Raw genomic sequence first — 16,397 nt, 5'->3', positions numbered from 1 at the left:
CCAATAGGCGCAATGTATTTTGACTTTTGTCGGTGGCGCTGTCGCGCCATTTTTTTAGGAAAAAAAAAATGGCCCAGAAAAAACAAAATTTTTCGCCGATTCTGAATTTTGGACAAAGTTTGGTGAGTTTTTGAGCATGTTCAGGGGGTCGAATTAGAGTTCAAAGCGATGAAGAACAAGAAAAATTAAAGCCGCAAGCGGCATCCAACGGCCCTCGCGGGCCGCCGGCCTTCCGACTCTGCGCTTTTGACTTGATAAAGATGGCGCCCTTATTGTGTGTTGAATAAAAAAAGAACTTGACAGACGGCGACACATTGGACATGGCCAATCCAGTACAAATGAACACAAGTGTCAGTCAAATTTGCTGCGCCGCCGCACAGAGACCGTAGCACTTGGAATAAAAATATGGATACCTTTTGATGCCCCGCTTGTGTAGATGATTTTTCCCAAAGTAAAGCTTGATCGAGCTATTGCCCACGGAGGAGTTTGTTAAAGTGTGAAGCGTAAATGTGAACATTTCAAGGATTTGGCGTTTTTCCCATTTGTGACAGTATATTTGCAGCTCCACGGCACAGAGACCGTAGCACTTAGAATCAAAATATGGATAACTTTTGATGCCCCGTTTGTGTAGATGATTTTCTCCAAATATGAACTTGATCGGACAATCGCCCTAGGAGGAGTTCGTTAAAGTGTGAAGCGTAAAAATGTGGTGATTTGAGCGATTCTACGATTTTCCCATAAGGATAACATGGGATGTTTCTGTCATCGCTACGGTTACGCCGTACAAAATATGACTTTGGCTCTCATACTTTTATGATTTGGATGGCAAATTAGAATTTTGTTCAAAATATCATGTCATTTGGAAAAACTCTATTGTTTATAGGCCACTCTGAAGGCCAAATAGTCAGAATTCTGGGAAACGTTTGCGGCTCCGTCGCACAGAGACCGTAAAATCTATCCTTAAAATTTGGATAACTTTAGATGCCCCACTTGTCTAGAGGACGTACACCGATTTTGAGGTCGGTGGGCAAAACGCACTAGGAGGAGTTTGTTAAAGTGTGAAACAGAAAAATGTGGATATTCGAGAGATTTAGCGGTTTTCCCATAGGGATAACATGGGAGGTTTATGTCATCGCTACGACTACGCCGTAAAAATTAAGGCATTTGTCTGATTGGCTTTTTTGATCGGGACGCCAAAATAGAATTTTGGGTAAAGTTTAGAACATTTTGGTAAAACTAATTTTTGACCTTCATTGTTAATTTAAAGGGCACTCTGTAGGGGGCGCTATCGCGCCCATTTAAATTTTGTCATCATAAACTGGTCCAAACTAGAAAGTTGAACAACTGATTCAAATTTGGTCCTAATCGGACTTGTTTTGATCAAATGGGAACAATTTTTAGATCTGCAATATCCCAAAATAAGTTGTCCAACTTTGCGGCTGCGCCGCACACAGACCGTAAAAGGTATCTCAAAAAATTTGATAACTTTAGATGCCCCACTTGTCCAGAGGACGTACGCCGATTTTGAAGTCGGTGGGCAAAACGCCCTAGGAGGAGTTCGTCAAAGTTTGACGTGAACAAAATGGCTAACACAGCGTGTTTTCATTTTCAAAGGAAGATGGCGGCCATAGGGTAAGTCTGGGGGCGTGGCCACAATAATATTTGTTTTTTGTCCTCACAAGAGGAATGCGTGTTCCGAATTTCGTAGCTTTACGACAAAGTTGACCTCGGGGCGTCTCCCATAGGCGCAATGTATTTTGACTTTTGTCGGTGGCGCTGTCGCGCCATTTTTTTAGGAAAAAAAAAATGGCCCAGAAAAAACAAAATTTTTCGCCGATTCTGAATTTTGGACAAAGTTTGGTGAGTTTTTGAGCATGTTCAGGGGGTCGAATTAGAGTTCAAAGCGATGAAGAACAAGAAAAATTAAAGCCGCAAGCGGCATCCAACGGCCCTCGCGGGCCGCCGGCCTTCCCACTCTGCGCTTTTGACTTGATAAAGATGGCGCCCTTATTGTGTGTTGAATAAAAAAAGAACTTGACAGACGGCGACACATTGGACATGGCCAATCCAGTACAAATGAACACAAGTGTCAGTCAAATTTGCTGCGCCGCCGCACAGAGACCGTAGCACTTGGAATAAAAATATGGATAACTTTTGATGCCCCGCTTGTGTAGATGATTTTTCCCAAAGTAAAGCTTGATCGAGCTATTGCCCACGGAGGAGTTTGTTAAAGTGTGAAGCGTAAATGTGAACATTTCAAGGATTTGGCGTTTTTCCCATTTGTGACAGTATATTTGCAGCTCCACGGCACAGAGACCGTAGCACTTAGAATCAAAATATGGGTAAGTTTTGATGCCCCGCTTGTGTAGATGATATTCTCCAAATATGAACTTGATCGGACAATCGCCCTAGGAGGAGTTTGTTAAAGTGTGAAGCGTAAAAATGTGGTGATTTGAGCGATTCTACGATTTTCCCATAAGGATAACATGGGATGTTTCTGTCAACGCTACGGTTACGCCGTACAAAATATGACTTTGGCTCTCATACTTTTATGATCAGGATGGCAAATTAGAATTTTGTTCAAAATATCATGTCATTTGGAAAAACTCTATTGTTTATAGGCCACTCTGAAGGCCAAATAGTCAGAATTCTGGGAAACGTTTGCGGCTCCGTCGCACAAAGACTGTAAAAGTTATCCTTAAAATTTGGATAACTTTAGATACACCACTTGTCTAGAGGACGTACACCGATTTTGAGGTTGGTGGGCAAAACGCACTAGGAGGACTTCGTTAAAGTGTAAAACATAAAAATGTGGTAATTTGAGAGATTTTGTGGTTTTCCCATAGGGATAACATGGGAGGTTTCTGTCATCGCTACGACTACGGCGTAAAAATTTTGGCATTTTTGTGATTGGCTTTTGTGATCGGGACGGCAAAACAGAATTTTGGGTAAAGTTTAGACAATTTTGGTAAAACTAATTTTTGACCTTCAATGTTAATTTAAAGGTCACTCTGTAGGGGGCGCTATCACTGCCATTTCAATTTTGTCAGCCTAAACTGGTCCAAACTAGAAAGTTTAACAAATGATTCAAATTTGGTCCTAATCGGACTGGTTTTGATCAAATGGGAGCAATTTTTAGACCTGCAATATTCCAAAATAAGTTGTCCAACTTTGCGGCTGCGCCGCACACAGACCGTAAAAGGTATCTCAAAAAATTGAATAACTTTAGATGCCCCACTTGTCCAGAGGACGTACGCCGATTTTGAAGTCGGTGGGCAAAACGCCCTAGGAGGAGTTCGTCAAAGTTTGACGTGAACAAAATGGCTAACACAGCGTGTTTTCATTTTCAAAGGAAGATGGTGGCCATAGGGTAAGTCTGGGGGCGTGGCCACAAAAATATTTTTTTTTTGTCCTCACAAGAGGAATGCGTGTCCCGAATTTCGTAGCTCTACGACAAAGTTGACCTCGGGGCGTCTTCCATAGGCGCAATGTATTTTGACTTTTGTCGGTGGCGCTGTCGCGCCATTTTTTAACGCAAAAAAAAATGGCCCAGAAAAAACTAAATTTTTCGCCGATTCTGAATTTTGGGCAAAGTTTGGTGAGTTTTTGAGCATGTTCAGGGGGTCAAATTAGAGATCAAAGCGCTGAAGAAGAACAAGAAAAATTAAAGCCGCAAGCGGCATCCAACGGCCCTCGCGGGCCGCCGGCCTTCCGACTCTGCTCTCTGCATTTTACAGAGATGGCGCTAACGCAATTATCTAAGAACTAAGACAGTGACACATTGGACATGTGGACAACCAGTGCAAATGAACACAAATGTCGGTCAAATATGCAGCTCCAGCGCACAGAGACCGTGACACTTGGAATAAAAATATGGATAACTTTTGATGCTCCGCTTGTGTAGATTATTTTCCCCAAATATGAGCTTGATCGAGCTATTGCCCACAGAGGAGTTCATTAAAGTGTGAAGCATAAATGTGAACATTTCAAGGATTTGGCGTTTTTCCCATTTGTGACATATATTTGCGGGTCCGCCACACAGAGACCGTAGCACTTAAAATCAAAATATGGATAACTTTTGATGCCCCATTTGTGTAGATGATTTCCCCAAATATGAGCTTGATCGGGCAATCGCCCTGGGAGGAGTTGGTTAAAGTGTGAAGCGTGAAAACGTGGTCATTTTAGAGATTTCGCTGTTTTCCCATTTGTGACATATATTTGCGGGTCCGCCACACAGAGACCGTAGCACTTAGAATCAAAATATGGATAACTTTTGATGCCCCGCTTGTGTAGATGATTGATGATTTTCCCCAAATATGAGTTTGATCGGACAATCGCCCTAGGAGGAGTTTGTTAAAGTGTGAAGCGTAAAAATGTGGTGATTTGAGCGATGTTGCGGTTTTCCCATAGGGATAACATGGGAGGTTTCTGTCATCGCTACGACTACGCCGTAAAAAATAAGGCATTTGTCTGATTGGCTTTTTTGATCGGGACGCCAAAATAGAATTTTGGGTAAAGTGTAGAACATTTTGGTAAAACTAATTTTTGACCTTCAATGTTAATTTAAAGGTCACTCTGTAGGGGGCGCTATCGCGCCCATTTCAATTTTGTCATCATAAACTGGTCCAAACTAGAAAGTTTAAGAACTGATTCAAATTTGGTCCTAATCGGACTCTTTTTGATCAAATGGGAGCAATTTTTAGATCTGCAATATTCCAAAATAAGTTGTCCAACTTTGCGGCTGCGCCGCACACAGACCGTAAAAGGTATCTCAAAAAATTGAATAACTTTAGATGCCCCACTTGTCCAGAGGACGTACGCCGATTTTGAAGTCGGTGGGCAAAACGCCCTAGGAGGAGTTCGTCAAAGTTTGACGTGAACAAAATGGCTAACACAGCGTGTTTTCATTTTCAAAGGAAGATGGCAGCCATAGGGTAAGTCTGGGGGCGTGGCCACAATGATTTTTTTTTTTTGTCCTCACGAGAGGAATGCGTGTCCCGAATTTCGTAGCTTTACGACAAAGTTGACCTCGGGGCGTCTCCCATAGGCGCAATGTATTTTGACTTTTGTCGGTGGCGCTGTCGCGCCATTTTTTAACGAAAAAAAAAATGGCCCAGAAAAAACAAAATTTTTCGCCGATTTTGAATTTTGGGCAAAGTTTGGTGAGTTTTTGAGCATGTTCAGGGGGTCAAATTAGAGTTCAAAGCGCTGAAGAAGAACAAGAAAAAATATAGCCGCAAGCGGCAATGATCGGCCCTCGCCACGCCGCCGCCACACCGCCGCCACGCCGCAAGAGGAGGGGGCGCTAACGCGCCCCAATTGTCCTTTTATTACGCCTACTGCTGAATCTGTGACGCTGTCACATCTTCTCCCCTTTGTTTTACCATCAAAAAGCTATTTTATTTTGAATTCTTGGCAAAATGTGCGGCTTTGCCGCACAGACACCGTGACTCTTTGAATGAAAATGTGGATAACTTTTGATGGTCCACCCCTGAAGATGAGTCTCACCAAATTTCAGGTTAATAGGGCTGACGCCCTGGGAGGAGTTTGTGAAAGTCTAAAGTGTAAACATGTTCTGGCGATTTCCCCATTGGAATAACATGAAAGGTTTCGGTCATCGTTACGGCAACGCCATAACAATTATGACATGGGTCTCATTGACTTTTTTGATGGGGATGCTAAAATTGAGTTGTGTGTCAAATTTCATATAATTTCGCAAAACTAAACATTTAACCTCCATATAAAATCTGTAGGGGGCGCTGTGGCGCCAAATGAATTTATTTCACTTCAAGTAGGTTTAGGGCAAAGAGTTTAACAACTGATTCTAATTTGACGCAATTCGGACTTTATCTGCGCAAACGGCAGAAATTTTAAATATGGGAGATTTCTGAAATTCTAGCTACAGTTTGCGGCTTCGCCGCACAGAGACCGTGAGAGGTATCAATGTAATTTGGATAACTTTTGATGTCCCACTCCTCAGTAGCATTTTCACCAAATTTCAGCTTTTTAGGGCCAACGCCCTGGGAGGAGTTTGTAAAAGTACGACGTTTGGAAAAACTCCGAAGTCATGTTTAGCCATTTTTGAAGCAATATGGCCGACATTTGGTTGGGCAGACGGCGTTGCCGTAATAATATTTTTTACTTCTCTTGTCACCATGTACCTCGGCGCCAAATTTCATGATTCTACGATCAGATTTTTTTTGGGTCATTTCCCATCTCTCAATGCATTTTTGGTACATTTGGGGGCGCTGACGCGCCAATTTTTTTTATTTTAGAAAAGGGAAATAGCCAGAATGTAGAGAGGCACGATTTTTAGAGGTGTGAACATTTTTGTGACTTTTCGTCAATGTTCACTGGGTGAAAAATAGGGGGGTTGGTCCCGAGAAGAAAGAATAATATTCCGATGCGAAAACAATGTTTCCCATTTTTCAAATATCATAAACTATACATTTTCGGAAAGCGCTCGCGCTTTCCTACCTCATGGTGTGGGTCCCTGGTCACTGACGGGTACTTTCGTTAATTTTGAGTGGGCTCCGCCCACTTTGTGTTTTTGGCCCTCTATACAGTAATAATGTTCAATTTTTGCATTACATGCTTATATGCACGGAACATGCAAGAGATGGGGAACGTATTCGTGAGCTACTTAGCGCAAATGAGTGCTTTATATGGGGATGACGACCGCGAAGCGTCATCTCAATGTAAAGTGCTCGTTTAGTGCGCACTTTTGCACGGGCTTCGCCCGTTTACAACGGTAATGTTCCATTTTCCTACTACTAATTAGTATGCACGGGGCGTGCATGAGTGAAGGAGTGCGTTAGTGAGTGTTTGGAAGTGGGCGAGCGCTTCGCGCTCGATTTCGTGCGCACTACGTGCGCACTTTCGCAGCCGTGCTTCGCACGGCCTTACGAGATTAATAGGCCTCTCGCCAGCTTGTGGCGCTCGGGCCTAATAATATTTTTAGCAAAAACAATATAGCCGTTTCCACTATAACAACAAATTATACATCGTTTGAAAGCTCTAAGCCTTCCCCATGCCGCCATGGGGTGGAATCATCATTACGAGCGCTTACGCGCTCGTCACTCCCTATTCCGTCGGGATGCCCCGCCCACTCCCCATAGACTTCCATTGATTTGAGCAGATACAAGCATGACCCATGCCTGCGGCATGGATTTTCGCGTACGGGACGATGCCAAGAGGGTTTTTGGAGGAATGCAGCGCTTCGCGCTGCTGTTGTCAACAATGAGTGAATGGGCTACGCCCATTCACTCATTGTTGACTATTTCTGTCATAGCAGGAGTAAGTATGCATGATCCATGCCTTCGGCATGGGCTAGTTCACTGTACTTGCCAGGGGCGACGGGGTACCAAACATGCGGGCTGCGCCCGCATGTTTGGTCAGACAGTTGCAACGCTGCCTTCGGCAGCGTTGCGGGAGCAATAGGCCCTCCGCCCTGCTGGGGCTCGGGCCTAATAATATTCCGATGCGAAAACAATGTTTCCCATTTTTCAAATATCATAAACTATACATTTTCGGAAAGCGCTCGCGCTTTCCTACCTCATAGTGTGGGTCCCTGGTCACTGACGGGTACTTTCGTTAATTTTGAGTGGGCTCCGCCCACTTTGTGTTTTTGGCCCTCTATACAGTAATAATGTTCAATTTTTGCATTACATGCTTATATGCACGGAACATGCAAGAGATGGGGAACGTATTCGTGAGCTACTTAGCGCAAATGAGTGCTTTATATGGGGATGACGACCGCTTCGCGGTCGTCATCTCAATGTAAAGTGCTCGTTTAGTGCGCACTTTTGCACGGGCTTCGCCCGTTTACAACGGTAATGTTCCATTTTCCTACTACTAATTAGTATGCACGGGGCGTGCATGAGTGAAGGAGTGCGTTAGTGAGTGTTTGGAAGTGGGCGAGCGCTTCGCGCTCGATTTTGTGCGCACTACGTGCGCACTTTCGCAGCCGTGCTTCGCACGGCCTTACGAGATTAATAGGCCTCTCGCCAGCTTGTGGCGCTCGGGCCTAATTAAAGCCGCAAGCGGCATCCAACGGCCCTCGCGGGCCGCCGGCCTTCCGACTCTGCTCTCTGCATTTTACAGAGTTGGCGCTAACGCAATTGTCTAAGAACTAAGACAGCGACACATTGGACATGTACAATGCTGTGCTTAACCAGTGCAAATGAACACAAATGTCGGTCAAATGTGCAGCTCCAGCGCACAGAGACCGTGACACTTGGAATAAAAATATGGATAACTTTTGATGCCCCGCTTGTGTAGATGAGTCTCCCCAAATATGAACTCGATCGGACAATCGCCCTAGGAGGAGTTTGTTAAAGTGTGAAGTGTAAAAATGTGGTCATTTTAGAGATTTTGCGGTTTCCCCATAGGGATAACATGGGATGTTTCTGTCATCGCTATGGCTACGCTGTACAAAATATGACTTTGGCTCCCATACTTTTATTTTGGGGATGGCAAATGAGAATTGTGTGCAAAATGTCATGTCATTTGGAAAAACTCTTGTTTATAGGCCACTCTGAAGGCCAAATAGTCCAAATTCTGCGGAAAGTTTGGGGCTCAGCTGCACAGAGACCGTAAATGATATCCATAAAATTTGAATAAATTTAGATGCCCCACTTGTCTAGAGGAGATACACCGATTTTGAGATCGGTGGGCCAAACGCACTAGGAGGAGTTTGTTAAAGTGTGAAGCGTAAAAATGTGGTCATTTTAAAGATTTCGCTGTTTTTCCATTTGTGACATATTTGCGGGTCCGCCACACAGAGACCGTATTACTTAGAATCAAAATATGGATACCTTTTGATGGCCCGCTTGTGTAGATGATTTTCCCCAAATATGAGTTTGTTCGGACAATCGCCCTAGGAGGAGTTTGTTAAAGTGTGAAGCGTAAAAATGTGGTGATTTGAGCGATTCTACGATTTTCCCATAAGGATAACATGGGATGTTTCTGTCATCGCTACGGTTACGCCGTACAAAATATGACTTTGGCTCTCATACTTGTATGATCAGGATGGCAAATTAGAATTTTGTTCAAAATATCATGTCATTTGGAAAAACTCTATTGTTTATAGGCCACTCTGAAGGCCAAATAGTCAGAATTCAGGGAAACGTTTGCGGCTCCGTCGCACAGAGACCGTAAAAGCTATCCTTAAAATTTGGATAACTTTAGATGCCCCACTTGTCTAGAGGACGTACACCGATTTTGAGGTTGATGGGCAAAACGCACTAGGAGGAGTTCGTTAAAGTGTGAAACAGAAAAATGTGGATATTCAAGAGATTTAGCGGTTTTCCCATAGGGATAACATGGGAGGTTTATGTCATCGCTACGACTACGCCGTAAAAATTAAGGCATTTGTCTGATTGGCTTTTTTGATCGGGACGCCAAAATAGAATTTTGGGTAAAGTTTAGAAAATTTTGGTAAAACTAATTTTTGACCTTCAATGTTAATTTAAAGGTCACTCTGTAGGGGGCGCTATCGCGGCCATTTCAATTTTGTCAGCCTAAACTGGTCCAAACTAGAAAGTTTAACAACTGATTCAAATTTGGTACTAATCGGACTGGTTTTGATCAAATGGGAGCAATTTTTAGATCTGCAATATTCCAAAATAAGTTGTCCAACTTTGCGGCTGCGCCGCACACAGACCGTAAAAGGTATCTCAAAAAATTGAATAACTTTAGATGCCCCACTTGTCCAGAGGACGTACGCCGATTTTGAAGTTGGTGGGCAAAACGCCCTAGGAGGAGTTCGTCAAAGTTTGACGTGAACAAAATGACTAACACAGCGTGTTTTCATTTTCAAAGGAAGATGGCGGCCATAGGGTAAGTCTGGGGGCGTGGCCACAATGATTTTTTTTGTTCGTCCTCACGAGAGGAATGCGTGTCCCGAATTTCGTAGCTTTACGCCAAAGTTGACCTCGGGGCGTCTCCCATAGGCGCAATGTATTTTGACTTTTGTCGGTGGCGCTGTCGCGCCATTTTTTAACGAAAAAAAAAATGGCCCAGAAAAAATCAAATTTTTCGCCGATTCTGAATTTTGGGCAAAGTTTGGTGAGTTTTTGAGCATGTTCAGGGGGTCAAATTAGAGATCAAAAAGCAGAAGAACAAGAAAAATAATAAAAATAAAAATAAATATAGCCGCAAGCGGCAATGATCGGCCCTCGCCACGCCGCCGCCACACCGCCGCCACGCCGCAAGAGGAGGGGGCGCTAACGCGCCCCAATTGTCCTTTTATTACGCCTACTGCTGAATCTGTGACGCTGTCACATCTTCTCCCCTTTGTTTTACCATCAAAAAGCTATTTTATTTTGAATTCTTGGCAAAATGTGCGGCTTTGCCGCACAGACACCGTGACTCTTTGAATGAAAATGTGGATAACTTTTGATGGTCCACCCCTGAAGATGAGTCTCACCAAATTTCAGGTTAATAGGGCTGACGCCCTGGGAGGAGTTTGTGAAAGTCTAAAGTGTAAACATGTTCTGGCGATTTCCCCATTGGAATAACATGAAAGGTTTCGGTCATCGTTACGGCAACGCCATAACAATTATGACATGGGTCTCATTGACTTTTTTGATGGGGATGCTAAAATTGAGTTGTGTGTCAAATTTCATATAATTTCGCAAAACTAAACATTTAACCTCCATATAAAATCTGTAGGGGGCGCTGTGGCGCCAAATGAATTTATTTCACTTCAAGTAGGTTTAGGGCAAAGAGTTTAACAACTGATTCTAATTTGACGCAATTCGGACTTTATCTGCGCAAACGGCAGAAATTTTAAATATGGGAGATTTCTGAAATTCTAGCTACAGTTTGCGGCTTCGCCGCTCAGAGACCGTGAGAGGTATCAATGTAATTTGGATAACTTTTGATGTCCCACTCCTCAGTAGCATTTTCACCAAATTTCAGCTTTTTAGGGCCAACGCCCTGGGAGGAGTTCGTAAAAGTACGACGTTTGGAAAGACTCCGAAGTCATGTTTAGCCATTTTTGAAGCAATATGGCCGACATTTGGTTCGGGGGACGGCGTTGCCGTAATAATATTTTTTACTTCTCTTGTCACCATCTACCTCGGCGCCAAATTTCATGATTCTACGATCAGATTTTTTTTGGGTCATTTCCCATCTCTCAATGCATTTTTGGTACATTTGGGGACGCTGACGCGCCAATTTTTTTTATTTTAGAAAAGGGAAATAGCCAGAATGTAGAGAGGCACGATTTTTAGAGGTGTGAACATTTTTGTGACTTTTCGTCAATGTTCACTGGGTGAAAAATAGGGGGGTTGGTCCCGAGAAGAAAGAATAATATTCCGATGCGAAAACAATGTTTCCCATTTTTCAAATATCATAAACTATACATTTTCGGAAAGCGCTCGCGCTTTCCTACCTCATGGTGTGGGTCCCTGGTCACTGACGGGTACTTTCGTTAATTTTGAGTGGGCTCCGCCCACTTTGTGTTTTTGGCCCTCTATACAGTAATAATGTTCAATTTTTGCATTACATGCTTATATGCACGGAACATGCAAGAGATGGGGAACGTATTCGTGAGCTACTTAGCGCAAATGAGTGCTTTATATGGGGATGACGACCGCTTCGCGGTCGTCATCTCAATGTAAAGTGCTCGTTTAGTGCGCACTTTTGCACGGGCTTCGCCCGTTTACAACGGTAATGTTCCATTTTCCTACTACTAATTAGTATGCACGGGGCGTGCATGAGTGAAGGAGTGCGTTAGTGAGTGTTTGGAAGTGGGCGAGCGCTTCGCGCTCGATTTCGTGCGCACTACGTGCGCACTTCGCACGGCCTTACGAGATTAATAGGCCTCTCGCCAGCTTGTGGCGCTCGGGCCTAATAATATTTTTAGCAAAAACAATATAGCCGTTTCCACTATAACAACAAATTATACATCGTTTGAAAGCTCTAAGCCTTCCCCATGCCGCCATGGGGTGGAATCATCATTATGAGCGCTTACGCGCTCGTCACTCCCTATTCCGTCGGGATGCCCCGCCCACTCCCCATAGACTGTACTTGCCAGGGGCGACGGGGCACCAAACATGCGGGCTGCGCCCGCATGTTTGGTCAGACAGTTGCAACGCTGCCTTCGGCAGCGTTGCGGGAGCAATAGGCCCTCCCCCTGCTGGGGCTCGGGCCTAATAAAAATAATAATATTTTTAGCAAAAACAATATAGCCGTTTCCACTATAACAACAAATTATACATCGTTTGAAAGCTCTAAGCCTTCCCGATGCCGCCATGGGGTGGAATCATCATTACGAGCGCTTACGCGCTCGTCACTCCCTATTCCGTCGGGATGCCCCGCCCACTCCCCATAGACTTCCATTGATTTGAGCAGATACAAGCATGGCCCATGCCTGCGGCATAGATTCTCGCGTACGGGACGATGCCAGGAGGGTTTTTGGAGGAATGCAGCGCTTCGCGCTACTATTTCTGTCATAGCAGGAGTAAGTATGCATGATCCATGCCTTCGGCATGGGCTAGTTCACTGTACTTGCCAGGGGCGACGGGGTACCAAACATGCGGGCTGCGCCCGCATGTTTGGTCAGACAGTTCTAGCGAAGCGGTCGTCATCCCAATGTAAAGTGCTTGTTTAGTGCGCACTTTTGCACGGGCTTCGCCCGTTTACAACGGTAATGTTCCATTTTTCTACTACTAATTAGTATGCACGGGGCGTGCATGAGTGAAGGAGTGCGTTAGTGAGTGTTTGGAAGTGGGCGAGCGCTTCGCGCTCGATTTCGTGCGCACTACGTGCGCACTTTCGCAGCCGTGCTTCGCACGGCCTTACGAGATTAATAGGCCTCTCGCCAGCTTGTGGCGCTCGGGCCTAATTAACGAGAAAAAAGACGAAGTCAGAAAAAAGTCGTAAATTATTGACAATAAACTCATTAAATAACGATAAAAAACTCATTAAATAACAATTAAAAACTCCTTAATTAATGAGAAAAAAACTCCTTAATTAACTAGAAAAAAGTCGTAGTTTAGGGGCCGATTCAAAGTGATGTGAGCAGTTCACTTTCAGCACCACGGTCAGGACGCACAAGAACGGGCTTGGATGAGTTGACAGTTTAGAACTACATAAAAGCCTGAAATAGATGTTGAAGTGTTTCCTGGCCTTTAAAACAAGGTCTTACGTGTTTGTTTATTACAAGACAAGACACTGCGTTTAGCAGCATTTTTCCTGTTACGCATCATTCACAAAATGTAGGATAAACCCTTTACTTTCTGTAGCTGTAGTGCATCATGGGCTCAAACAGCAGCCGTGCTCCGTGCCACAGCTGCCCGGAGACAGGAGGAGCCTCGGTCTTATATTCACATATGTTCTGCTCCTCTATAGTGTTGTTTCTCTACGTGGGCACTTTGCATACAGTCACTCTTCTCACGTGCTCATTGTGTGAACTTAAGTTTTATGCCCGGATTCTAACCTTTTGTCATCCTTTGGACAAACTCTGTAAAACACACAGAACACAAAACATCCGTCTGACGCCCAGATCGTGTTTGGCACAGCCAAAAAGCGATAAGTTTTACGCACATGCATCATCCATACATCACCCATACATCACCCATACATCATCCATACATCACCCATACATCACCCATACATCATCCATACATCACTCATACATCACCCATACATCATCCATACATCACTCATACATCACCCATACATCATCCATACATCACTCATACATCATCCATACATCACCCATACATCACCCATACATCATACATACATCATCCATACATCATACATACATCATCCATACATCACCCATACATCATCCATACATCACCCATACATCATCCATACATCATCCATACATCACCCATACATCATCCATACATCACCCATACATCATCCATACATCATCCATACATCACTCATACATCACCCATACATCATCCATACATCACCCATACATCATCCATACATCATCCATACATCATCCATACATCAGCCATACATCAGCCATACATCATCCATACATCATCCATACATAACATCCAGCCCGTAACATGGTGCTGAAAGTGAACCGCGTATCTGCCTTTATTCTCTTTAAATTATGAGATTTTTCTTGTTATTTAACGAGAATAAAGTCATTAATTAATCACTTTATTCTCATAGTGCCCCGCATTGTTTTTTTTTGGGTTGGCCCTTATACTCCGTCGTAATCTACTGTATCCATAACAATGTAATTTTGTTGAAACCACTTTTCCTTTTTTCTTTTTACGGCAGATTAGGGCACAATCTGAACGTGTGTAACTGCTGCACTTTTGAGAATGATTATAGGCTGTATTGTCCTGTATGGTTTGCTGTATTTCAGCAAACCATACAGGACAAACCATGTCACATTTATAACCAGTAATATAAGTTGTGGAACACTGCAAAAATGTGTATTCTACGACGGAGTATAACGGCCAACCAAAAAAAAAAACAATGTGGGGGCACTACGAGAATAAAGTAATTAATTAATGATTTTTTTCTCGTTAGTTAACGAGAAAATTCTCATTAATTAATGACTTTATTCCAGTTAAATAACGAGAAAAATCTCATAATTTAAAGAGAATAAAGGCAGATAGGTGGTTCACTTTCAGCACCATGTTACAGGCTCCAGCCCTCTTTTCCAAGCAACACTTCTATCAATGGATGTTTTGTGTTCTGTGTGTTTTACAGAGTTTGTCCAAAGGATGACAAAAGGTTAGAATCCGGGCATAAAACTTAAGTTCACACAATGAGCACGTGAGAAGAGTGACTGTATGCAAAGTGCCCACGTAGAGAAACAACACTATAGAGGAGCAGAACATATGTGAATATAAGACCGAGGCTCCTCCTGTCTCCGGGCAGCTGTGGCACGGAGCACGGCTGCTGTTTGAGCCCATGATGCACTACAGCTACAGAAAGTAAAGGGTTTATCCTACAGTTTGTGAATGATGCGTAACAGGAAAAATGCTGCTAAACGCAGTGTCTTGTCTTGTAATAAACAAACACGTAAGACCTTGTTTTAAAGGCCAGGAAACACTTCAACATCTATTTCAGGCTTTTATGTAGTTCTAAACTGTCAACTCATCCAAGCCCGTTCTTGTGCGTCCTGACCGTGGTGCTGAAAGTGAACTGCTCACATCACTTTGAATCGGCCCCTAAACTACGACTTTTTTCTAGTTAATTAAGGAGTTTTTTTCTCATTAATTAAGGAGTTTTTTTCTCATTTATTAATGACTTTTTAATCGTTATTTATTGACTTTTTATCGTTATTTAATGAGTTTATTGTCGTTAATTTACGACTTTTTTCTGACTTCGACTTTTTTCTAATTAATTAACGTCTTTTTTCTCATTAATTAATGACTTTATTCTCATAGTGCAGCGCTTTTTTTTTTCTTGGTTGGCCCTTATACTCCGTCGTAGTAGAGTAAAGCACTGCTGTGAAAATGCATTTTCCAGCTTGTAGCATTGGGGATATGTTGCTCATTCTATTGCTGGTGTTACATTTAAAACAGTAAATAAGTTGTAAGTGCAACTAATTACTTCTGAAAAGACATTTCCCCTACACTGCACTTGTGGTGGCCTATCAGATGGTACACATGGACAAATAGGCCAAATAGAAACTGAGAACGTGTGTGGGGACTTTAAATAGTTATGTTTTTTATTATTATACTTCTATGCATAACATGCAACACTGCAACACTGGAATTTCCCCATTGTGGAACGAGGCCGTGGCTACAGAGTTTCAGGAGCTGCGGCACGGCCATATAGCCTCATGGCTAACCCTAACCCTAACCTTAACCCTAACCCGGCGCGGTCAAATAGCCCAGCAGTTTCAGGAGCCGCGGCACGAAATAGCCTAGCAGTTTCGGCCGCGCGCCGCGGCTCTGTAGACCCTCCCGTGGAAACAAATAAAGGTTATCTTATAATTCATTTTTATTCATGTTTTTAACCTTATTGGCTCAACCCCAACCATCATTCCAAACTGGACAATAGGCCCGCATCCCACTAGAAATGTCTATGAGCTAAATGAAAACTAAAGGGAGCAGTTCTGATGAAAGCTGCGGCGTGTGCGCTTCTCTGTGGGCGGAGCCACGCGGATCGGCAGACGCGTTCAGCCACGCCATAGGACGAGCGCGTGCTGCTATTTTGCCCTTAGCAGCGGCCTTCAGGTGCACCTAGGAAATACCACTTTCCACCAGCAGTGTCGTTAAGTTGAGTTGTCCTTGTCATTTAGTTATTATTGTTTGTGTAGAATCGAAGCAAAGAAGCCGAAAACAACGGTATGGTAGATTTGTTTAAGGCATTGGTGGCGTAATGGCGCTTAATGGTGCGTAACGGCGCGTAAAATCCACCGGTGTCGCCACCACTCCCTGAAGGCACCGTTAAACCCA

Source organism: Eucyclogobius newberryi, unplaced genomic scaffold (genome assembly GCF_026437365.1).
Source record: "Eucyclogobius newberryi isolate DKJ021-1_F unplaced genomic scaffold, fEucNew1.0.hap1 SCAF_6, whole genome shotgun sequence".
Lineage (NCBI taxonomy): Eukaryota > Metazoa > Chordata > Actinopteri > Gobiiformes > Gobiidae > Eucyclogobius > Eucyclogobius newberryi.
Note: the sequence above shows the minus strand (reverse complement) of the source record.